Raw genomic sequence first — 27,219 nt, forward strand, 5'->3', positions numbered from 1 at the left:
CAACCAAAACCAAACCAAATTTACAACATGTAAAACTGACACACCAACCTCCTGCACGAGTGCACAAAGGGCCTCAAAATGTTCTATTCATCACAAGAATCAGTAAATTTACTGTTGGGAATATGAGCGACTGACATGACTCCTGAGCGGATCTTCAACAATAGTTTAGCAGCCAGGACTCGGGGCTTCCGAACACCGCGAACACCAGGCTAAACCGTCCGTCCAAAATGTCACGGTCATCGCGCACGAACTGCCCAGCACAAACTTCCAAACTTTCTGCCTCCTTCACTTGGTCCTCCGTTGTGCAACAGAGGTTAGACGATAACAATCCGGCTTTAAATTCTGTATATTCGGCCGTTTCTTTTCCAACAACGGACCGAATAGCTTTTCTCACGTCTTTCGCTGCCATTACTGAATTGAAACTGACGCGCTTACATCAACGTCATCTTTCTCAGCCACGCCCTCTATTCGCTGATTGGTCCTACAAAAAATTGATTTCTGGAAACCTAAGGATATGGAGCGATCCCAGACGTAGTACAGAAGTAAAATGAAATTGAGCGGAAGTGCGTGGGAGGACACAGCCAGGCTACCGTTCTCGCCCCATCATCGCCAAATTTGAACATTTCAAGCAAAAAGTACTGGTTCAGCGACAAGGACGGCAGCTCAAAGGAACTCATTACGGACTCAACGACCAATATCCACAAGAGATCATCCGCAGACGTAAGTGTAAGGAATCTCGGCTTAGGGTTTATAGCTCAATTTGAATTCAGGGGAAGAATATTCCAAATACTGATCTGGATTAGCAATTTACAGAATATTTGTTAAACCGAGTTTCTCACATAAATTAAATCACCCAACGAGGGGTGTTTCACAACCCACGTCTGCTTCAGGTATATATGACGAAATTAAACACAACGAATTATGATTAATTTGGAGCATATATTTTCCACAGATCGGGGCTGTTTGATCTTTAAACACAACAAAGGATTACACAGCTTTCTCAGTCAGCGCGCCAGTGTGCGGAACTGTAAAACTATCAATCACTTGATCTGTTTAGCTTAATTTTCTAACAATGTTTTGTGCACTCAACAAAATCAGATTGTAGCGTTAGGATCTAATATTAAAGAGGCTTTGTTATGTGATTAATACAAACAATGGCAAATAATGTCTAAATGAGTTTAATAAAAGCACACGACTAAGTTACACTACAAAAATCACACGATATATGTATATACACAAAATGAAAATGAAACTTAAGAAAAGAACAAGGGAAAATGGAAATACAAAGAAAATTACAGTTACTAGCAAAACCTTCCGAGACAACCACAGGATTATATCTTGAGTCTCAAATTTGATGGAACAAATTGCTTTTCAGACCTTTGTATGCTGGAAGCGTGCGGTTGTCCGGGAGGCGGGAGCCGGATTTCTTTGTTCTCCCCACGTGGGTGTGTTTCGCGGGAGTTCAAAGCGTAGAGAGTTTGTGCGGGATGTTGTCTACTTGTTGGAGAAGACACACTTACGAACTTTAACTGGCTATTCGCAAAAGTAAACGTAACGAAAAACTGATAACTTTAAAAAGCTTCAGAAGACGACGAGATGACGAGAGGGTCCAAGGAGATTCCGGAAGGAGGTAAAGTGTAAGAGATCAAGAGTGTAAGAGAACCAGAATAATCATTTTTATCAAGCTTGTATATTTAAATTCAGTAATTTCACTTAAATGGCAATTCATAGGTAATCTGCATTACCATTTAAGTGAAATTACTGAACTTAAATATCCCCTTGCCTGGCATGGGATCACCAGTGAAAATATACCAGAGAAAGTATATATATTGTGCTTTGTCATGTTGTAATAAGAAAACACATTGAAATGATCAAACAAACTTGTTATAGCTCATGGTAAAAGGTGGTTACCAAGTGTCCCTTTGGAGACTCCAAGTGGCCTTTTTGGGTAGGTGCCTAGACATGCGCTGAAATAAATCTTTGTAAAAATTTCATTTTTGCTTGTATAAACTTCAAATTTGAAACATACATTGTTAAGACCTATGGCTTTAGTTTGCTTGTGTTTCCAGGCCCATATATATTTGCCCTTAGGGCTTTTCTTTTTCATAAAAAATTAATATACAAAAAAAAAATTCTCGTCCATTGTTTTTGAGCTTATTTATCTCTCTGTTAGTAATTGCTCAGAACAATTTTAAGTCTTTCATAATAAACTGTCAAGTGTCAGCTTTTAAATGATACCTTGGTTTTGTGTGTGGTCACAAGGACTCATTAGCAACAACCATTTTATTATGGGTATGTCAGTTTGCACTCCATTGCCAAAAAGGGGGGTGCCAGTTAAGGGGATATACACGCTTGATAAAAATTAACATTCTTGAAGAAAATTTCAAATGGCATTTAGAGGCTTTTGCATCTGAACTCTTCATATACACGTTTTAATCATGATTGCTGAGTGCTCTCCACCCGTGTTAATTATCTGAACGTGCTTCTCCCGTACTTTGTTAATAAAACATAATTTCAGATCAAATTCACTGCAAGCCCCCCAATAAAATTACACTTGACAAACATACCAGTTCGGACATGAAGTTCGGGTTTACCAGTTTTTCTTCCAGGATTTACACATCCTAACTGTCTTTAGGGGCAAACCCTTTGGGATAGAAGAGATGGTGGTGCTAATGTTGCCACGCTGTTGTAGCAGCGTTTGTAGCATCCTCCCCTGGATGTTTTGTGTCTCTTTCATCTCCTCAAGCAGTGTTAAGATGCAAACAAACATGTTGTCCCTGATTTGTCTTTTTGAGGGGTTTCTGGTGACATGGTAATGGGTTGAAACACTGGCCATCTGAGCTAGGCGGATCAAGGAATGTATGTTATAGCTGACAAATTCATTGCCATAAATTGCAGCAAAGTCTGTTACAAAGAGTACAAAGAGTTTCCTCAGCATAGTCACAATTGTCAGAAGAACATAAGGCAGGACTCAGAAGAATTCTCATAGATACCGATAGAAGTAAAAAGTTTCTGTACATTATAGTGGGTATATTATTGAGGAGAACAACAGGACCAGTGTAAAGTAAAAATTGACGCAGCTCTGTAGCTTTCCATGTGCTGAATTCGAACAAGGATTATGGTTTCCTTGCAAAATTGCTAGGTAAATATTGCCTGATAGAAACCATAAATGCTGACATTACAACAAAAAACTTCATAGATTGCCTGCATTTTAGTGGCCCCTTTAGCCAAAGAAATATTAACTTGCGCATTGCCCCAAAACACACAAGGTGCATATAATCTAACACAAAACTGGTCACTAGACCTATACCCAACTCATTTAGTGGGGAGGTTGACAGTTGGTGGTGTTGATAGCCTTGCCTCCCAAATTGCTCATCTGTCCTAAGCTCTGCTGATGTTACAGGATAGGCCACCTTCCCATTAATGTACTGGCCTTTTTGAGTGCAACTCTCACACCCATAATAGCCTATATGGCCTTTGGAACATTTAAGAAAGGCACGAGCAGGTGCATCACAAATAAAAGCATCGGGTAATGGTACCCTGAAATGTACACCATTGTACACAATTCCACTCTGAGAAACAGTTTTCATATCTACAATGAATTCTTGTAAATACTCTTGCACATTTGCGGGTTTAGATGCACCCGAGTACATAATCATACCTAATCATACCCAGAATCGGCCACAGACTCATACTGGAGCTACAGAATAAGGGCAATCCATTGATATTAATTCGAAGTGTGAGAGTATCAGTCACATTTGCTAAATGTCCTAAAGATGTTAGTTCAGCTTTGAGAGAATTTGAATTTGGTAGTAGGACCCCCCAGACATATTTGCCACACTGCAAGATCTGTCAGTTGACATAATGCTACATTCACACCGGACGTGAATAGGGCGTCAGGCGTGAATGTTAAGTCAATGCAAAGACGCTTTACGCGCGTGAAAAATTCCTGCAGCACGAATGAGGCGTGGAGCGCGCCGCGGAAGACGCGAATACGCCTCGTTCGCGCGAATTGAGGGTCTGGTGCGGTGAGCGCGTTACACGCGAATGATTCAGTTAGTGCCATTTGTGCATTCATGCGTTTGACGCGAATTCGCGTCTGCCGCCCGAGTTGAAAAATCTGAACTTTGGCGTGAATTCGCGCCGCGTTAACCAATCAGGAGCCTACCTGCTTGCTCACGTGGTGAAGTGTCTGGATGCTTCAATAAATTATTTTGTTAATATGACTAAATGCATGGTGGGATTATGCACAACAAAGCAAATGTTTTATCACTTAAAACATTATTTCTATATACGAGACATATCATTTTGTATTGAATGTTATTCATTCCCAGGGTTCTCAAGTCTCACGCATTGGCCGTGAGACACACGCATTTCGACCGGTTCACACGCCACACTGTATATTTCTCACGCTGAAAAGGCAATGCCAACCAAGTTGTCCTGGCTGAAAGCTTTCTAACATTGTATACGAGGCGCAGGCAAACAAAATGAAGTTTCCTGCCGCCAGCGCGTATCTCCGCCAGATTGCGTTCGTTACTAGGCAACATATATGCGCGCTGCGTGCACCACTGATCTATACATGACATGTCATTCAGTAGCGCGAACACACGGAAATGGACGGAACATCCTCGGCCACCGTACGTTCGTTACTAGGTAACCAACAACATCGCACGAACACATGTGTCGTGATGGAGAAGAAGGTAAGTTGGAAGAAGCTCGTCTAACATTTTTGGGCTAGAACATTTAATATGTAGCCCATCGTACATTATTATTGATGCAGTCAAAAACTCTACAACTACTTTGCAACCAGGCTCAGTTTGGCTATCTTACGTTATCTGGAACTAAGAGAAATAGTAGGTATGGAAAGGAATGAAGATTTACTGATTTTATTTTAAATTATATTATACTGTAATATTAATAGTCTTTCTAGTTACATTAAGGATGTATTACAGCAGATTGCTCTGGGTAATATTTAATCATTGTCATAATGTTGCATTTGTATTTTTCAAAGATGTCAGGAAAAAAGCAGAAAGATATTTTGTCATTTTGGGCACCAAAGGGTAAGCCCCCTAAAAAGGTTGCCAGATTAGAGGAGGAGACAGTGGAAGAGGTGGTGCACTCTAATCTGTCCATTTCTTCTCAATGTCCCACCACACAATAAATCATTCGTCTAGATAGAAGACGCATTCAAAAATGCAATTCGAAAGACGCATTCGAAAAAACAAACAAAAATAACGAGTTTATTCGACTATTTCTTTTCTTCCTTGTAGGCCAGAACGAGACTTCCTTATAGATTTCCACGACGCATGCGCGAGAATTGCGATCTAATCTGGTGTAAGCAGATCGCAAATCTCGCGCATGCGTCATGGAAATCTAAGGAATTCTCGTTCTGGCCTACAAGGAAGAAAAGAAATAGTCGAATAAACTCGTTATTAGGGCCCAAGCCCTGAAAGGGCGAAGGCCCTATTGTTTTCCTAAGGATTATTTATTAGGGCCCAAGCCCTGAAAGGGCGAAGGCCCTATTGTTTTCCTAAGGATTATTTATTAGGGCCCAAGCCCTGAAAGGGCGAAGGCCCTATTGTTTTCCTTCCGATTATTAGGGCCCAAGGCCTGAAAGGGCGAAGGCCCTATTGTTTTCCTTGCGATTATTTTTCTTTAGCATTATTATTATTTTACTACCTTTTGGACACTTTTGGGGCCCTTAACGTGCTCGAAAACTCTTGAAACTTTGCACACGGGTCAGAACCCGCGGCCATCAGAGCCGGGCTGAAGCTGGTACCCGGGCGTGGTAGGGCGGCTCGTCAGCGCCCCCTGGAACGGGGTCCGAACACTTGGTCCATAACTCAAACACGCTTGTATGTAATAATATGAAACTCGGTACACATGTTGATCTCATCGTTTCATCTATACCTCACACTCTTACTTTTTACCCCAGCCCAACAGGAAGTCGGCTATTGAGGTTTGTTTGTAAAACGCTCACAATGGAATGTCAAATACTCCTCCTAGAGCTTTGATCCAAATTCGACGAAACTCGGTCAGCGTGAAGTCAAGACATTGAGGATGAAAGTTTGCGAGGGGATTTTTTATATCTCGAACGGTTTGTCCGTGGCGAGGAAACGAAATCATGGCGAGAAACGTGAAACAGGAAGTGTGTTATAACTTCAGCATACATTAACTGATCTTGATGAAACTTCAGCAGTGTGTTCGCTGTAAGAGGACGATCACATGGATGTGACTATTGTGAGTCAAAGTTATAGCGCCACCAACTGGCAGCAGGAAGTGTGTCACTTTCAAAATGCTTTGATATCACCCTTTTATTTTTAACCGATTTGCTTCAAACTTCATATGTATAATGTAAACATACGGCAGATGTAGACCTGTGAATGGATTCTTGATATCTTTGAAACTGTTGCCGTGGCGACGCATCAAACTTTACCCTTCTTTTAGGATGCTTTTAGGATGCTTTTGAGACCCTTAGCATGCTTCAAAATGCATGAAACTCGACAGACACATCACATTTATTAGCCAGTAGACATGTGCAAAGTTTCAGAAACGGGCGTGGTGAGGGCTCAGTAGCGCCACCTTTTGACAAAAGTGGGGTTGTTAGTTTTAACTAGAGTTACAAAAATTGGTATGTATATTGTACTCCTCGAGCCGGACAACTTTCTAATTTAAACTTATTAGCTAGGACCCACAGAAAGTCAGATGTGTTTGTCTGAATGTGGTTTTGCTTAATCTGAGCCTACATCTCTGTCTTTGCCTGTCTGTGTGTGTGTGTGAGTGTGCAGGGGGAGGGGGCTTAACCATTTCACTGCTGTGTGTATGGCCTGCATAAAGAAAATACATTTCTCAAGCCTGGTATTTTTTAAATAAGTTTTTATTTTTATTTTTTATAAGTAAAGACATATAACTAGTTTAATTGTAGTGCATTGACAATAGTTTTATATAATTAGTTTATTAATCAGATTAACTTGGTCAATAAACTTGGTCTGAAAATTTGGTCCATAAATCAAACACACTTGCATGTAATAATATGAAACTTGGTACACATATAGATCTCATCGTTTCATATATAGCCTACTTCACACTCTTACTTTTTACCCCAGCCCAACAGGAAGACGGCTATTTAGGGTTGTGTTTAAAACACATGCAATGGAATTTAAAGTATTGCTCCTAGAGCACTGAACCAAATTCGACAAAACTCGATCAGCGTGAAGTCAAGACATTAAGGATGAAAAGGTGCCAAGGGATTTTTTATATCTCGAACGGTTTGGCCGTGGCGAGGAAACGAAATTATGGCGAAAAACATGAAACAGGATGTGTGTTATAACTTCAGCATACATTAACTGATCTTGATGAAACTTCAGCAGTGTTTTCGTTGTAAGAGACCGATCACATGGATGTGACTATTGTGAGTCAAAATTATAGCGCCACCAACTGGCAGCAGGAAGTGTGTCACTTTCAAAATGCTTTGAAACCACTCTCTTATTTTTAACCGATTTGCTTCAAACTTCATCTGTATAATGTAAATACACGGCAGATGTAGAACTGTGAATGAATTTTTGATATCTTTGATACTGTTGCCGTGGCAACGAATCAAACTTTAACATTCTTTTTTGATGCTTTTGGGACTCTTAGCATGCTTGAAATTGCTTGAAACTCAACAGATACATCACATTTATTAGCCAGTAGACATGTGCAACTATGGCAAAAGATTAAAGTAATGTCAAAAAAGTAAACACTAAAAGCCTCAAATCTTCTAAAAATGTAATTATACATCATTTGTTTCTAAATTAAATTATACAAATATTATAACTTCCCCAATTTTTCCTTTTTTTCATTTAAGAATTATGTTTACGTTCAAAAACAGCCAGAATTGTTGTAAAATTCATAAAAAAATAATAATCTGAGTCATACGTAGTGCTATACTGCCCTCTTGTGTTCAATATCAGGTAGGCCTATTGTGTATATTCCCACCGGTTAATCAACGTGTGACTCCGCTGGGACTTGGGAGCTTTTAAATCGCTTACTTAAAACCGAAAGTCGAAATACGGATGTCCGCACAGGACATTAATGGTGTGGAGTAGAGCGAGCATTTTAAATAAATTCCTATTAAGTAGGATTGAACTAAACAGAATGAATGTTCACTCTGTTCTGCTGGTTCCTCGCTGGTGGATCATATGATTACTTTGTCATAATCTATGACAAAAATGCTATTATAAACCATATTAATAATAGATAATACACATTGCTCTTATTTTTTAAAAATACATTCATGAAAAACAAGATAACAAAAATCATAAAAAAATATAGCCATGGCTGCTATAAATGTTTGAAATGCATAGGACAGATGTTTAATGACGCAGCAACATATAATTGAAAGGCAATTAATAATCTGTCATTACATCACTGCATTATGATATTACGGCTCCAATACGGTGCAGCACAAAGCACTTATGTGCATCCCGAGCGGAGAATGATGTGCTTGAAGCCACATGAAGTTACAGCGCAGTGAGTCCGTATTGAAAAGTTCAAAGCACAAAGGAAATACATATTTATGAACAGTGTATTATACATTATCTATCTATGCAATAGTTTATTGAGCCTTTTCTTTTAAAGGTTTTAAATTTCAGTTACTGTGTGCGTGAAGAACAATTATAGTGCTCTGACTCTAGTGTTGTGATCTAACCAACAGCGTCCGACACCCGGTAGAAAGTAACACGGTTAAGTTACAGCAATAAAGTCCAGCAAGAAAAAGTTTCTTCATTCGAAAATATAGACCTTTAGACCTTTATCTTAAAGATCCAGTATAATAGGATTAACATTCAATCATCTTGAAGATCGTTTCATCATTGACTGTAACCGAATGTGACGTGCTGTTTGAATGCTGAATGGTGAATGACTGACAGGCGCAGAGAGGGAAAAGTTTGTGTTCTTGAATTTAATGACTTAAATATTAATTTCTATATCACATAATAGCTTCAGAACACTAATAATACAGTACACAAAAACTTTATGGTACTTTAGAAAGTTTTTGTGCCTTTGTGCCTAACATAGAATAGTATATATGCACAATATAGAATTTGAATCAGCCTCGTCAAAGATGGCAGTGTCAGAGCCGATACCGATCCTGAGTATCTAATCGGCGCACTTCTTTTCAACAGTCAAATTGAAATTGAAATTGAAATTGCTTGAAACTCAACAGATACATCACATTTATTAGCCAGTAGACATGTGCAAAGTTTCAGAAACGGGCATAGTGCAAGGACTAAATAGCGCCACCTTTTGACAAAAGTGGGGTTGTTAGTTTTATCTACAGTTACAAAAATCGCTATATACATTGTACTCCTCAAGCCGGACAACTTTCTAATACATAGTCATTAGCTCGGACCAAGAGGAAGTCAGATATTTTGGTTTGAATATGGTGAGCCTCTCTCTGAGCCTACGTCCCTGTATGGCAAGCCCTTTTAACATTTAAAAGCTAAGTTTGCCTGTCCGGAATTAACATTGTAGATATCAACAACGTCTTTCTGTCTATTCGTAATTACATTTTGGATAGTTTGTATTATCATTTAAGATATCTGTAACATAATTGTGACTAGTCGAAATGACTAGTCGAAATGACAGTATGGCAAGCCGTTTTAACATTTAATCATAAAAGGGCCAAAGCCTTCGGCACCGCCACCCGGGTGCATTTAGGTAACTAAAGGAACCGGGGTTGCGGTGCCACCGGCTTGGGCCCGCCATTGCTGCTCGCAGCTATATTTTTTTTTTTTCTTTTATTTTTCTAACGACTATTCGGGCACTTTTGGGGCCCTTAACATGCTCGAAAACTCTTGAAACTTTGCACACGGGTCAGAACCCGCGGCCATCAGAGCCGGGCTGAAGCTGGTACCTGGGCGTGGCAGGGCGGCTCGTCAGCGCCCCCTGGAACGGGGTCCGAACACTTGGTCCATAACTCAAACACGCTTGTATGTAATAATATGAAACTCGGTACACATGTTGCTCTCATCGTTTCATCTATACCTCACACTCTTACTTTTTACCCCAGCCCAACAGGAAGTCGGCTATTGAGGTTTGTTTGTAAAACGCTCGCAATGGAATGTTAAATACTCCTCCTAGAGCTTTGATCCAAGTTCGACGAAACTCAGTCAGCGTGAAGTCAAGACATTGAGGATGAAAGTTTGCGAGGGGATTTTTGATATCTCGAACGGTTTGTCCGTGGCGAGGAAACGAAACTATGGCGAGAAACGTGAAACAGGAAGTGTGTTATAACTTCAGCATACATTAACTGATCTTGATGAAACTTCAGCAGTGTGTTCGCTGTAAGAGGACGATCACATGGATGTGACTATTGTGAGTCAAAGTTATAGCGCCACCAACTGGCAGCAGGAAGTGTGTCATTTTCAAAATGCTTTGAAATCACCCTTTTATTTTTACCCGATTTGCTTCAAACTTCATCTGTATAATGTAAATATACGGCAGATGAAGACCTGTAAATGCATTCTTGATATCTTTGAAACTGTTGCCGTGGCAACGCATCAAACTTTACCATTCTTTTAGGATGCTTTTGAGACTCTTAGCATGCTTCAAATTGCATGAAACTCGACAGACACATCACATTTATTAGCCAGTAGACATGTGCAACGTTTCAGAAACGGGTGTGGTGAGGGCTAAGTAGCGCCACCTTTTGACAAAAGTGGGGTTGTTAGTTTTATCTACAGTTACAAAAATCAGTATGTATATTGTACTCCTCGAGCCGGACAACTTTCTAATTGACACTCATTAGCTAGGACCCTCAGAAAGTCAGATATGTTTGTTTGAATGTAGAGAAAATCTCAGAATTTTGCCAGTCTCTCAGTGTCTCTCTGTGTGAGTGAGAGGAGGGGCGCCTGTCAGGTTAATTTTAACCCTTTATTTGCTGTGTGCGACTTCTCTGGCATTTTCGGGGGCCTTAACATCCTCTAAAACTCTTGAAACTTTGCACACGGGTCAGAACCCATGGCCATCAGGGCCGGGCAGAAGCTGGTAACCGGGCGTGGCAGGGCGGCTCGACAGCGCCCCCTGGACTGGGATTCGAATATTTGTCCATAAATCAAACACACTTGCATGAATTAATATGAAACTCGGTACAATTAAAGATCACATCAGGCCAAACAACTTTCGTGCTCTAAGTTTTAAGAAGGAAGTTGGGAATTATGGGTTGTTTGAATAATTATCCTAGGAGACATACATCAAATTACAACGCATGTGTTTGCCAATCACAACCAAACTCGGTGTGCATGAAGTCAAGACATTGAGGATGCTCAATTCTGGACGGATTTTTGATATCTCGAACGGTCTGGCCGTGACGAGGAAATGAATTTTATGACTAAAAAAGGACACATAAAGTGTGTTATAACTTTGCTCATTTTACCTACAGTTACAAAACTTTCCACGTATATTGTTCTCGTCAAGCCGATCAACTTTCCAATTTAAAGTCATTCGCTCTGAGCAACAGAAAGTCAGATATTGTAGTTTGAATGGATTTATTTCCCCTGCGATTCACTCTCTCTCTCTCTCTCTCTCTCTCTCTCTCTGTGTGGGTGTGTGTGTCTGTGTGGGGAGGGGAGGGCTGTTGTCTGTGTTTGTGTGTGTGTGTGTGTGTGTGTGCATATGTGTGTGTGTGGGGGGGGAGGGGAGGGCTGTTGTCTGTGTTTATGTATGTTTGAACCACACAGTGTGGCTGGCTGCGATTTTTCCTATAAGTCCTTGTCTCTAAGTCCTTGTCTTTTTGCATAACAATTTTGTATTTTTTTTTAAATGATAAAATAGGCATATAACCCCCATCTTTTAAATGTATAGTTTGCTTTAAATAAAAGTAAGATTGTATTTGTAATTGAAGCTGAATGAATTTAAAATTCTTGTGCTATATTTCAATATATTTGTTTTCCTTAAGATTTTAAAACACTAACTTCATTCTTTTCTGAATTACAAATATTTGTTTCTGTATAAAATAATACTCTGACTAAAAACACATTTGATGTTTCTTTTTGTATTTTTATTTACATGTATTTATGTATGTGTGTGTGTGTGTGTGTGTGTGTGTGTGTGTGTATAAAGTGCAGGTTTTTTTAGATAAAGTAGAATTTCTATAACTATGTGTTGAACTGATAAATCACTGTGTGTTAAACACAATCTACTTAATACAGACAACTTCATTATAAAGATAAATAACAAATCCAAAAAAATATATGATTATAATCTATGACAAAAAAAGCCATTACAAACTATATTAGTGGTAAATACACATTGCTCTTTGTATTGTTGTAAAATACATTCATGAAAAACAAGATAACAAAAATCAAAAAGATAAATTATTTTAGATAATTATTTTAAATGTATAGCAGAGATGTTAAATGAGGCAGCAACATACAAACTTTCTAGAACAACATGGACCTGAATAGCTGTTTTTTATGGAGGACAGTGAATAGGAAGAGGGTGCAAATCAAACAGCTCATTCTCAGACTACACAGCAAACAGCTTAAGTTTTTAGTGCTTTGTTTGAGGTTTTTAGTGCTCTGTCCTATCTATTATCTACATATAATAGATAGAACAGAACAAGAAAGGCAATTAATAATCTGTCATTGCATTATGATATGAAAGGCTCAGTACAGTGTGGCACAAAACGCTTATGCGCATCCCGAGTGGAGAATGATGTGCTTAAAGCCACATGGAGTTACAGCGCACAGCGCATCGAGTCCGCATTGATGCAAGCTCTACAATACACTTCTTTTCGACAGTCAAAGTGGGGGTTACGTTTTTGCACGTCATACAGAATAACCCTAAAGGAACCAAGGTGGCGGTGCCACCGGCTTTATATTAAATATAAATATAGCTGTGAGCAGCGATAAAGGGCCAAAGCCGGCGGTACCACCATCCCGGTGCCTTTAGGTAACTAAAGGCATCGGGGTTGCGGTGCCACCGGCTTGGGCCCGCAATCGCTGCTCGCAGCTATATTTATTATTATTTTGTAACCTTTTGGGCATTTTTGGGGCCCTTAACGTGCTCGAAAACTCTTGAAACTTTGCACATGGGTCAGAACCCGCGGCCATCAGAGCCGGGCTGAAGCTGGTACCCGGGCGTGGCAGGGCGGCTCGTCAGCGCCCCCTGGAACGGGGTTCGAACACTTGGTCCATAACTCAAACAGGTTTGTATGTAATAATATGAAACTCTGTGCACATGTTGATCTCATAGTTTCATCTATACCTCGCGCTTTTACTTTTTACCCCAGCCCAACAGGAAGTCGGCTATTGAGGTTTGTTTGTAAAACGCTCGCAATGGAATGTTAAATACTCCTCCTAGAGCTTTGATCCAAATTCGACAAAACTCGGTCAGCATGAAGTCAAGACATTGAGGATGAAAGTTTGCGAGGGGATTTTTGATATCTCGAACGGTTTGGCCGTGGCGAGGAAACGAAATCATGACGAGAAACGTGAACCAGGAAGTGTGTTATAACTTCAGCATACATTAACTGATCTTGATGAAACTTCAGCAGTGTGTTCACTGTAAGAGGACGATCACATGGATGTGACTATTGTGAGTCAAAGTTATAGCGCCACCAACTGGCAGCAGGAAGTGTGTCACTTTCAAAATGCTTTGATATCACCCTTTTATTTTTACCCGATTTGCTTCAAACGTCATCTGTATAATGTAAACATACGGCAGATGTAGACCTGTGAATGGATTCTTGATATCTTTGAAACTGTTGCCGTGGCGACGCATCAAACGTTACCATTCTTTTAGGATGCTTTTGAGACCCTTAGCATGCTTGAAATTGCATGAAACTCGACAGACACATCACATTTATTAGCCAGTAGACACGTGCAAAGTTTCAGAAACGGGCGTGGTGAGGGCTAAGTAGCGCCACCTTTTGACAAAAGTGGGGTTGTTAGTTTTATCTACAGTTACAAAAATCGGTATGTATATTGTACTCCTCGAGCCGGACAACTTTCTAATTGACACTCATTAGCTAGGACCCACAGAAAGTCAGATATGTTTGTTTGAATGTGGTCTTGCTCAATCTGAGCATGCTGTCTTTGCCTGTCTGTGTATGTGTGTGTGTTTGTAGGGGGAGGGGTCTTAACCATTTCACTCCTGTGTGTATGGCCTGCATAAAAAATAAATGCCTTAAGCCTGGTATTTTTTTAAATAAGTTTTTTTATTTTTATAAGTAAAGGCATATAACCAGTTTAATTGTAGTGCATTAATAGTTTTATATAATTAGTTTATTAATTAAATTAACTTGGTCCATAAACTTGATCTGAAAATTTGGTCCATAAATCAAACACACTTGCATGTAATAATATGACTTGAGTGTTAATCACATCATGTTTTCAGTTTGTATATAAAATATATAAATTATGTAAAAAAAAATAATAAAGTTGATCCAGCTGGAGCGCAGGCTGAGAATAGCGCTGTCATGACTGGATCAGAGATCATCAGTCATGCCTTCTCATACCTTACGCGCACACCACGCCCACTTACATCAGATCACATCAACATGTCAGCCGGAGGGATAACGAGGGTCGTCGTCGCTTTTGGATTCAAGAATTTCTTACAACAAGATGGCAAAAGAACAGCGCTTTGCAAGACATGCAACGTTAAGATCGCGGACAGTCAGATGACAACCTCCAATTTCGTCCGTCATTTGAAGAGCCATTCTGCCCGTAAGTGCTTGTCAATTTGTTAATGTTATCTGGTTAGCTCGTTCGTAGTTAGCTAGCTAATGTAAGTTAAAGGAGAACTCCGGCGCAAAATTACACATTTGTTACCTAGTCAACCGTTATCTGAGATTTGTTTTCATGACTGCCGAATGTAAATAGTTTTATCTATAAAAAACAGTTTAGCCTAAGTGACGTCCGACATTCTGCATATTGTGTTATTTTGTTAAGCCCCACTAAAGGCATAAAAAACTGTAAAGCACAATCAAGTTTTCACACTATATTCCAAGACTTCTAAAGTCATTCAATAGCTTAATGTGTGGTAAAATTAATATTTTAGTCTCTAAGTTAAAGTTAACGGAAAGTCATCTCGCCTCAGTCATTCTCCATGCATCAGCATTAGCGCGTCGCGTTCGGTTGCGACAGTAACACGACGACACTCTCTTCAAGATCAATGTTCCCAATATTATACTTTATTTGTAGATAAGGCATAAAGGTCTATGATTTGCATAAAATGACTATCTTGCTGGAGTGGAGTTTATTGCCCTTTAGAATACACTAAGCATTAGTGCTGCACGATTAATTATATCGCAGTCTTAATAGCGATCTCAAACCTATGCAATTATATAACGCAAAATGCCGCGATTTTATATGAAATAAACAAAGTAGGGCTATTAGCGCAGCATCTCTTCTTTTTTGTCATCCTTTGACTAGTGTTACAAGATCCCCCTCTTATTGGTTCAAATGCCTTTTCGCATTTTGCACGACAAGAAGTGAAACCCACCCAGCACAAGACGTCATTAAGACGTTGTTTTTCGGGCTAAATCAAGTCGGCCCGTCATAGCCTTAATTTAGCCCAAAAATAGACGTTGAAAATTGGGCTTTGTTTGGTCCGTCCGATTTGGTCCAAATTTAGCCCAAAAATAGACGTTGAAAATTGGGCTTTGTTTGGTCCGTCCGATTTGGTTCAAATTTAGCCCAAAAATAGACGTTGAAAATTGGGCTTTGTTTGGTCCGTTTGATTTGGTCCAAATTTAGCCCAAAAGACTTTGTACCTATTTCTTTTCGTTTTGAATTATTTTGTTTAAAGATATTTCCAGCTCTCTATAGATATGTCTCATGTCTTTGAGACATGCTGAGTTGTGTAAGTTGAAAGGCATTTTTTGTGCATAGTAAAACATATCTGCAACATTTTCACGGATAATTGTGTGTGTATTAATCGTTATGATAGGCCTAAAATCATAATAAAGGCTGTGTACAAAAAAATCAGATGAGCCCAGAATATGAATGCAACGCGTTTAGCCTACTACACATTAAGCATTTTCCTCCAAACCATAAGAACGCTTGGCTTGCGGATTTGAATGTCTTTTAAAAATAGAATAGTTTATAATTGTTCCTCATGTTTCATCTGTAATCTGTGTAGGCTACAGTTTGAGGAAATATGTGCATGCCTTATGTAGGTTTTAATCAATGTTTTTGCAAAAAAAAAAAAAAAATCTACACCACGTTTACCATTTTTTAAGCTATAATATTATTAGACTATTAGCCTACATGACTTCAAACATTGTTTTACATTTTCAATAGGATACTGCCTATGGGCTGCTTTCATATGATCATTCCATTTATTCCACAGGCCTACTATCCACTTAATAATGTATCAAGTTTCAGCTGATTATCAAATAATTCACTCCATCTATTCTATATGCTGCGTAACTCTACGTGTTTTAATCAATGGGCGCACGCGCTGAACATTCGAACCGCATTTGAACTGGAGCGGACAGCGTTACCATGGAAACCGGGCGGTAGCTCAACTGACAACAAGCAGCACAGCTCCACCTCTCGCTGTTGTTTTTACTACTTTCAGGTAAGTTTAGTCCCTAAAATTACACAAATAGTACATAAAAATGTTTCCGACACTTTCTCTTATGTAAAAGACTCGCTTACGTTGAATATTTACTTGGTTAGTGTCTTAGAAAAAGTCTGTTAGCATCTCAACTGTTAGGCTAACTAGAGGTAAGTTAGGTTAACTAACGTTATATTTGAGCAGTAAGTTTGGGCTTTTAATCGTATCTTACTGTATGTGTAGATTAGATATTTTGATAGTTTTGTAAAGGTTTTGTTGGCAATTGGTCAATGGATAAATGGAATTAAGCTAGCTAATCGTCAAAACAGTGTTATTAATACAGTTTATTGATGACGTATACTTTGTACAGGTAACGTAATGAACACAGAACAAATGATTTATAACGTAATAATGTTGGTTGTCTTTCTCTTTTCAGTATTGTTAGCTCCAACCCCAAATTAATCAGACCTGAGCAGCTGACTAAACATCACCAGAAACTCTGCAGAACACTGGCCCTGGTCTGGTCTGGATGCCACTGTTGTAAGTCAATCTAGCAGTCATCCTGCATCTCTGATGTGTCATGTTCAGAACAAAGTTTTGCTCTAACCTAGTCCAGCACACCTGAACAAGCTAATCAAGGTGCTAAACTCTGGGTGCTTATCACTCAGGTCTCTAGCTCAGTAGTTAGTGGTTAAAGGGATAGCTGCTAGTTCATTTTTTGAAATAAATTTTTGGTATGTTTTAGCTTACCTCGAGGGCATCCAAGATGTAGCCTAGGCGTCTTGTTTCCACAGTATTTTCAATTTCTATATTTTTAGGTCAAACCGTTCTTGTCGGTCAGGCATATAATGCAATAGCATGCACAGAGAAGTCCAAATTAAACATGATTTAATGACTCGTAATTAAATGTAAGTACACATTGATGGCCTAAGACACGAAGCGAGTGTTTTGTGTGAGAAAACTAACAGTATTTATATCGTTTTTATCTCTTGTAACCACAGCCACGTCCAAGTGATCTGAGGGCGTGGGCTCTTCGGTCTGCGAAAGTGATCTCTCGCGCGTGTACGTCACTTGTTTACACAGAACAGAGATTGTAGGTAAGACGGCTAATTGAAATGGTACTTATTCAACGTTGTATGTTGATATATCGAAATCGTCTTCCATTGCGATTTCCTCTATATCTAAATATGTTTAGATCTTCACAGTGAAGGGTAACACTTCCGAAATCTCTGTGTAAACAATTAGAGATCACTTTCGGCGCTTTCCGGCGCTTGCGCAGACCAGAGAGCCTGCGCCTTCACATCACTTGGACGTGGCTGTGGTAACAAGAGGTAAAAATGATATAAATACTGTTTGTTTTCTCACACAATCCGCTCGTTTCGTGTCTTAGGCCATCAATGTGTATTTATATTTACGAGTCATTAAATCATGTTTAATTTGGACTTCTCTGTGCATGCTCTATTAGGTGGTGACCATAGACCTGCAACTAAAAATGACCTAAAAATATAAAAATTGAAACTACTGCGGAAACAAAGACACCTACATCTTGGATGCACTTGAGGTAAGCTAAAACATACCAAAAATTAATTTCAAAGTGAACTATCCCTTTTAGGGCTGTCTTAATCACAAAATCCTTACAGTACACTGAAACATTCACTCCCTAAAAACTCACTATTTTCCCTTATCAGAAGTTCTGAACCTCAAAACTTTAAATCACACGAGACAGTTCCCTACAAAATGCCGCATGATAGATGATTTTAAAACAAAAACCAATATTATATTTCAGCATAAACATGTAATGTCTGATCAAGCAAACATTTACAATTTATCTGCGACTGAAATCTTGCACGTATATGTATAGGAAAAAATTCAAGTGTATACTTTACGTTTCGGACAGCCAATGTTTTTTTTTTTTTAAATGTACATTTTGGTTATTGTTTTCTTTCTCACCAGGCTAAAGCATTTAAAGTAAAAACTTCAGTCGTGGCTTAATAATCCGGGGTTGGGATGGTGGAAGGAGCAGAAGAACCAGAAGATCGGAGATCAGGAAGATATCTATTGGTGCCCCTGAGGGAACTGATTTAATGTGTAAAATTTAACCAAAAATGTTCGTCATTCACCTTCATGTCGTTGCAAACCTGTAAGACTTTCGTTCATCTTTGAAAGATATTTTTAATGAAATCTGAGAGCTTTCTGTCCCTCAATTTCACAGTTTATGCAACTACAAACTAAAAATTAAAATAATCAATAGAGGGTTTGCACCCACGATTTGGCCAGTTACCAACGGCTACACATTTCCATGTTGTAAAATTTAAATAAGACACCATCTCTATTGCAAATGCAAACCCCTCCATCAACGCAATGTCATTGCCATATTGCCAAAGAGCTGCATGAACAAACACACGACTCGGATCTGAACAGTTGCGATACACAGTGTAGACATCATTTTAGATCAGATCCCAATCGGATACAAAGATACATCAGATTTGGACTGACCGTGTGAATGTAGCCATAGTTAACTACTTTACTTCAACATTTTAGCCATAGTCAACGCTTCATTTACACATGTGGCTGATGCTGTGACTCTCAACCACAAACACCTTCATTACAAACACTTTCTTTCATCCGTTTTTTGCGCTCTTCTCTTTAACTTTGGGCAGTCTATAGAACTTGAAATGTTTTTTTCCCGGTGCGACCTATTAGTACAGACCAAAACACGACCAGCAGCAATAATCAGCAGCAATAATCAGCCAAATATGCAAGTCTGTTCAGTGGCATTGTTTACGTTCAGTGCCTCTAAAATGACCGACTTCCGGATTGATGACGTGTAGTGAAAACACTCTATTAAGATCGTACGGATTAATTAATGAACCACTCGTTTTAAAATCATCCCGGTCTACTGACATTTCTTATGACATCCGTTTCAAACATTACAATGCTCATGATAACTTTCTCTCCAATGGTTTAACCTCAACTTTATGAAGCGATGTGAATGCTGAACACGTGTTCACGGAGAGTCAGTCATCTCATGGTGCAACCTGTATCGGCGATACATAATTTTGTTTTGTTTTTTGCACACACAAGGCATCTGTTAAAAATATATTCAAAAGTCTTATGGGTTTGGAGCGACATGAGAGTAAGTATGTTTATGCAAGTCTGTTTTATAAACATTTTCAATGTTTTAAAGATTTATTGTTTTGATGTTTATAACAATAAATGATAAAATGATGTTTATACAGAAAAGATGGATTAATTTGATCAAGTCACAGTTAGTCTTTTAAATTGTTTTTTTTAAAAATTGTTTTAAATAAATGCTGCTCTTTTGAAAGTTATTTTCAAAGAATACTGAAAGCTGAATCATTTTCCAAAAAAAAAACATGAAGCAGTACAACTGATAATAATCATAAATGTTTCTTGAGTATCAAATCACCATATTAGAATGATTTCTGAATGATCTTGTGGCACTGAAGACTGAAGTAATGATGCTGAAAATTCAGATTGGCCATCATGAATAAATTACACTTTACTATATATTTACATGTATATTTATTTATAAATTTATAGAGAAGTTATTTTTATTGTGGTAATATTTCACAATATTACAGTGTTTAGGCTATGTTTGATCAAATGCAGGCTTGATGCGTGATCAGGAAAGTGTTTTTTGCTTGAAAGATGTATTTTATGTGTCAATAAATGTTTTGATAAACTTTTGTGAATTGTCTTATTTTGACAGTAATTATAATATTAACTATAATCATGAATTCATGAAAATTATGCCTTAAAAAGATGTCTTTTCAACATTCACTGTAGGCAACCTAATTTAAACGTAAATGGGACGTCATTTTATAGGCTACAACTACCAGAAAAAGACGTCTTTTCAACGACCCGAAAAAGACGTCTTTTCAACGACCTGAAAAAGACGGCTTTTCACCTTTCACTTTTCAACCACATTTTAACGTAGTTTAGACGTCTAGCAATGTCGTCTTTTCAACGTCTTTTCAACGAGTTTTTGCTGGGTGGGAAAGCTGCCTGTGAGTGCCCTAGATTAGAATAGATGAGACTCGCATAATGCTCATGCACTGACCGTGTGCCAGCCCAGAATAAACAGTTCTCTTTCGAGCTTGAACGAACAATAGCACACACAATTATGCCAAAATGTGGTTTTGTCTAGTATCTTCATAACATAAGAAAACTCTATGGATGAAAAGAGTTGTGCTATGAGGCGCGTGTGAGATCCGCGTCTCGGCAACGGGTGCTCTTAAAGGGCCAGCAGCGAATAAAGCGTTCTTTCAGTAAAGTTAAAAGAACAAAGGGAAATTAGAAAATTACTCACTGATCTTGAGTAAAGAACTTTTGTAGCTTTAATAAGGATTATTATATATATAATTTATGATTCAGGCAGCGCAGACTGTTTGATAACTTTATTCAATTTCTGTACCTGTTAAGACAGGAAGGGCACAGGTAAATATGTTTTTTATTATGGGTTTATGTGGGGATTGTTTGAAGTTCACTTAATTTAAAAGCTGTTATATATTTTTTTTAAGCCTAATAATTTTTTTAAAAGTTGATGGCTTTCAATTGATGGAATCACTGTAATGTTGGTTTGGTTGATGGTTTATTGATCATTATAGGTGTTATCAATCATTTATTGTTGTTGTTGTTTTTAGTTTGAGTTGAGAAATAAACATTAATATGTGTGTGCATTTTACTTTAGAACCAAGCAAGTTGGACTCATGAAACCATTTTATTATATCGGAGTCGCAAATCGCAATTGCAATATTGGCTCAATAATGGCAATATGACATTTTCCCAAATCGTGCAGCCCTACTAAGCATAGATTATAGATACCATCCCTTCGCTATGTTCTTTTCAATGTGAAGCGTTGCGTGCTGTGACTTGGTGTTGCTTCAAGTGCATCATTCTGCACACGGGATGCGCATGATTGCTTATAATACTTTGGGGAGACAAGGGGGCGTGGCCTAAGGGAATATCACTCGTGATGTTAATTGATGTTACCCCGCCATCGCTGATACAACCTTTAGCAGTTATGTTTTTGCTTCTTGAGAGAGAGAGAAAGTGTGTGTGTGTGTGTGTGTGTGTGTGAGCAGTGGCGGTTCTAGGCGGGGGCCTGGGGGGGCCAGTGCCCCTGCGACAACAAGCTTGGACCCCCTTGTGGCCCCCCTAAATGTGGAGTCAGTGTGAAATATTTTTTTTATAGTGTGTCACGCATTGAGCATGACAGTCACTCGTTTCAGTCTTTTGTCTCACACTCCCGTCACACATTGTATTTCTCATGCGGAAAAACTATTAATAATATATTTAATATACGCAATTTCTCTGGCCGCGCCGCTCTCACGTGAGAATCAAGAGCGTCTCGCCTGGAGTTCAGCAGTCGACCCTGCTACGCATCAGCCAATCAAAAAAAGAGAAGTGCTACTTAATAGCCAATCAGAAAAGGGCACTATTGTATCTGGGTAAAATTTAACGCAACAACCAATGAAAAAAAGCATATCCTGGAATTGTTCATATGATTCTGTTACAACATCTTCCGAAAGTTTCTTCACCCGTCCCACAGATGAAACTAATCACTGGAGCTCCGAACATCACTTGGAGCACGGAGTAAGTCATGATCTCCTGTTTTAATGTTACAACAAATTCACAACTTGTTTGACAAAAACTATGACAACTTGACTGATGTAAGATGAATCTTTCCCGTAGCGTAAGCTAGCTTACGCAATGCTCGTTCCCTCATCTAGAGAGAACCGAGGTTACGTTAGGTAATCGATTCGTTTCCCATTTAATTAGTATCAGTCTGTAACTTAGACAACAGTTTTACAGCCTGTTCACTGACAACACCTGCTCAGAACAAGTAGTCTAGGCCTGGTCATCTTATTACACGAATCACGATGACTGACATATTGTCACATTATAAACATCTCTCTCTCCAAATAGGCATAATAATTTTATTAGCACTAGATAAATTAAAGTGTATTGCATAGTCGATTTTATATGTCACTTTTAAAATCATGTCATATTTTATAATTATATCCTGGCCAAGGATGCATTAATTATTGCTTCTGTCTTTCAAAGATGTCAGGAAAAAAACAATTATAAAAAAGCTCATTCACCCTGAGAGGAAAGCCCCCTAAAAAGGCCAGTTTAGAGGATAATTTGCTAATCTTTTTGCAAAAAAAAAAAAAAAAAAAAAAAAACCCCACAAAAATCGTATATTAATTTGTAAAAATTATATATATATATATATATATATATATATATATATATATATATATATACATACATACTGTATATTCAATGTAAAAAAATAAAATGGAAATTCAAATACAGACTGATATATGTAATGCAAATGTAAAAATATAATGGAAATGCAAATTGTTGGATAATTATAAACATGGTATTTTGCTTATTTATGCCTTCAGTGCAGTGCAGAAAATGATAAGGTCTAAATGTAACTGGCCCCTCTAACAGTACAACTGGCCCCAGCTTGGCCCCCCCAGTTGAAATGGTCTAGAACCGCCACTGTGTGTGTGAGAGAGAGAGAGAGAGAGAGAGAGAGAGAGAGAGAGAGAGAGAGAGAGAGAGAGAGAGAGAGAGAGAGAGAGAGAGAGAGAGAGAGAGAGAGAGAGAGGAGAAATGTAACAAAGTTTAATATTGTTTGTAAACTGTGTTTGAGAGAGAGGAAGGTGTTCAGAGAGTCTGTAGGATGTTAAGCTGTTATTTGTTTTATGGACTCAATGTTGAAAATTTAAAACATTTCAAACACACTGTTGGCAGAAGTGAAAAATAAATAATTTTATGAAGTTACAATTTTGTTTGATTCCATGGTGTATTTTACTGAACATGAGTATTTACAATGCAAATTATTGTAATTTACTGGCAAATACTTATCTTGTCTTTTCATTTTATTAAGATCAGATTCTGCATGTAAAATTAAAATAATAAGGTGACTTGACTTGCACTTGACTTAACCTACTACAAGACTTGACTTGACTTGACATAGCCTGTGACTTGACTTGACTTGCCCCCCCCCCAAAAAAAAAAATACTTGGGACTTACTTGAGACTTGACGGTTAAGACTTGAGACTTACTTGAGACTTGCGTGACCTGCGCCCATCTCTGCTCTAAGTTTTAAGACAGTTCAAATGGAAGTTGGGAATTATGTGTTGTTTGAATAAATCTCCTAGGAGAAATACATCAAATTACAACGCATGTGTTTACCAATCACCACCATACTCGGTGTGCATGAAGTCAAGACATTGAGGATGCTCAATTCCGGACGGATTTTTGATATCTCGAACGGTTTGGCCGTGGCGAGGAAAATAATTTTATGACTAAAAAAGGACACATAAAATGTGTTAACTTTGCTCGTTTTACCTACAGTTACAAAACATGCCACGTATATTGTTCTTGTCAAGCCGATCAACTTTCTAATTAACAGTAAGAAGCTCAGACCAAAAGAAAGTCAGATATTGCAGTTTGGATGTGTATCTTGTCTCTATCAGTGTCTGTGTGGGGAAGAGGGAGGGGGGGGGGTTGCTGGTGTCTGCGTTTATGTGTGTGTGTGTGTGTGTGTGTGTGTGTGTGTGTGTGGCTGACTGTAGATTTTTTCTGCAAGTCCTTATCTTTTTGCATAACAATTTTGTATTTTTTTAAATGACAAAATATGCATATAACCCTAATCTTTTAAATGTATAGTTTGCTTTAAATAAAAGTAAGATAAATTGGTAAACTACAAATTGGTAATTGAAGCTGAATGAATTTAAAATTAATGTGCTATATTTCAATACATTTGCTTTCCTTAATATTGTAAAACACTAACCTCATTTATATGTGTGTGTGTGTTTGTATGTATATATATTTTGCAAAGCCCTCACTGATGCAAGCTCTTCTGCACACTTCTCTTCGACAGTCAATGCGGAGGTTAAGTTTTTACACGTCGTGCAGAATAACCCTCTTTATATATATATATATATATATATATATATACATATATATATATATATATACATATATATATATACTTAAAAAAGCGGGGGTTAAGTTTTTGCACGTCGTGCAGAATAACACTAAAGGCACCATATATATATACTTAAAAGTGGGGTTGTTAGTTTTATCTACAGTTACAAAAATCGGTATATACATTGTACTCCTCAAGCCGTACAACTTTCTAATACATAGTCATTAGCTCGGACCAAGAGGAAGTCAGATATTTTGGTCTGAATATGGTGAGCCTCTCTCTGAGCCTACGTCCCTGTATGGCAAGCCCTTTTAACATTTAAAAGCTAAGTTTGCCTATCCGGAATTAACATTGTAGATATCAACAACGTCTTTCTGTCTAGTCGTTACACTTTGGATAGTTTGTATTATCATTTAAGATATCTGTAACATAATTGTGACTAGTCGAAATGACAGAGTATGGCAAGCCGTTTTAACATTTAATCATGAAAGGGCCAAAGCCTTCGGCACCGCCACCCGGGTGCCTTTAGGTAACTAAAGGAACCAGGGTTGCGGTGCCTCCGGCTTGGGCCCGCCATCGCTGCTCGCAGCTATATTTTTTGTTTGTTTTTTCGCACAAAAAGTATTCACGTCGCTTGATAAACATATAGTTGAGCCACGGTAGTCACTTGGGATATTTAAACATTTTCTTCATTGACTTTCTGGGCCATCAAGAGGCAGTCCCTTAGGAGCCAATGTGGTAGTTATACAGCTCTCAAATTTAATCAAAAATATCTTCATTTGTGTTCCGAAGACGAACGAAGGTCTTACGGGGTTGGTACAGCATGGGGGTGAGTAATTAATGACTTAATTTTCATTTTTGGGTGAACTAACCCTTTAAATTCTGCAGCCCACTCTGCAAGCCCAAGCGAATCATTATTATTGTCTTCTTCCATGTCAGAACATTCATCTCCATGCAAATCACTGTCACTATCACACCCAGGCATATCACCTGGCATCCAGTTTTCAGAATCCAAATCATCGAATGAGGAAAGGTTAAAATCATAAAAAGAATCTGAGAAAAAATCTTCCTCTAAATCATTTGACTCAAAACAGTTCTGATCACAAGCATCGTAGAAAGTGTCTGTGGAATCTTCACTTTCAGTATGCTCTAACAAATCATCCAGTGGGCATTCTTTATCAGATTCATATGCCACCAAATCATCAATCATAGACTCATTTTCAAGGAGACGAAAATGTTCCTCCACTTTTGCTGATATTTTCCTCCTTTTAGTTCTCTCTGAATACTCCATTATTTCTCTAAAAAAAAGGAGAAATAAAAAGCATTTTAGTTTTTAGTTATGAATACAGGGGTTTGGAAATGACAAACTATAGAGTGCAATTGCAAATCATATAGTTTGTTAAAGCTGGTATTAATGTGGCTGGTTTTACTAACAGTTCTTCTAATAGCCTTTACAGTGGGCTACACCAGAGCCATGGAGAAAGAGAGTTATAACACTCCCATAGACCGACACAGGAACTTAGGAATGAGGAAGTAACGCGTGTCGTGGAGCCGCCAATAGTTCCGATTCTGGATCGATTCTGAGAATTTCAGAATCGATTCTGAGCCTAGTTTTTAACCAGATGTGCGATGACGCTGAGTTTGCTTTAGAAACACCCCGTATTCTGCTTGCTTCCAATTCCTCACATAGGCTACTGTAGGCCTACATACACCACTCGAACCTTCCGTAAAATAATCTTTCATAAAGTTCGGAAAGATTGAAGCGAATTACGAGGACATTCACAGGCTTCATTGCACGTGCTTTGAGAGACGCGGACTTTGTTTGAAGTGTGCTGTCTCACCCGTCGGTATATTTTCCTTACGAATGCTCTACGGAGTCATCATTTATGTGGTTTGGAATGCAGTGGACTTATATATTTAAAATATCAACCTCACTAACGGAAGACTGCTTTCAATTTTAAATCCTCACGCGTGCTTTGTTTGTGTAGACTGCTCGCGCATGCCGCTGTGCGTCTCCGTGGTTTAATGTACTTGTGCCAAATTAACGGAAACACAGCCAGTTATGTCTTAAGGGATTAAACAGACAGGACAAACCCCATTACTTCTTATATTTCGAAAGAGATGCATGCGTGAATGCAGCTTAATAGATCTCCCACAGTCTATGTTGTCATAGTAAAAAAATAACAGGCTAAAGATGAAGAAAATTCCCTCACAGTTCTTGAACGGAAAACGTTCAGATAATCTATAGGCTCGTGAAAGCACTTTTTGTTTGTTGCTTGTTATATGTTTCTATGCTCCTCTTTATTATTTGTTACTTGCTTGTATGTTTTGAAGTTATATTAGTTTAAATTCTTAACATACAACTGTTTTAATTATTTTGTAGAAAATGCCCAGATAGCAAACTGACATTGAATCAACGTGGAAACGACGTCTCTCATGACATTGAAACAACGTTGATTTTGCTCATCGAATTAACGTTGAACCAACGTCAGACGCGGCATTCTTCAAAGCTAAATGAAAATCGAAAATTGGTTTGCTTTCATAACGTTGAAACAACGCGTTGATTTCAAGTTGATTTTCCGTTAGTTTTGAAAGAATGACGCATCTGACGTTGGTTCAACGTTAATTCGATGAGCAAAACAATGTCAGATCAACGTTGTTTCGATGTCATATTTCCACGTTGATTCAATGTCAGTTTG

The 27,219-nt window shown here is 38.4% G+C and overlaps 1 protein-coding gene, 1 long non-coding RNA gene and 1 pseudogene across 3 annotated transcripts in view; 1 reads left to right on the forward strand and 2 right to left on the reverse strand.

The window, feature by feature from the left end:
• Window positions 1–27,219, reverse strand: part of LOC120475522 (ribonuclease inhibitor-like) — a 457,326-nt gene that overhangs the window by 215,534 nt on the left and 214,573 nt on the right. The gene's annotated exons all lie outside the window — the stretch shown is intronic.
• LOC148997252 (uncharacterized) lies at window positions 2,591–25,814 on the reverse strand (annotated as a pseudogene).
• Window positions 16,422–20,249, forward strand: LOC120484136 (uncharacterized). The gene is made up of 3 exons (XR_005623679.2): window positions 16,422–16,566; window positions 16,982–17,085; window positions 18,499–20,249. It is a non-coding gene; the product is annotated as an uncharacterized LOC120484136 (long non-coding RNA).

The sequence above is a fragment of the Pimephales promelas genome, chromosome 2, assembly GCF_988280905.1.
Source record: "Pimephales promelas chromosome 2, fPimPro1.hap1.1, whole genome shotgun sequence".
In the NCBI taxonomy this organism is placed as follows: Eukaryota; Metazoa; Chordata; class Actinopteri; order Cypriniformes; family Leuciscidae; genus Pimephales; species Pimephales promelas.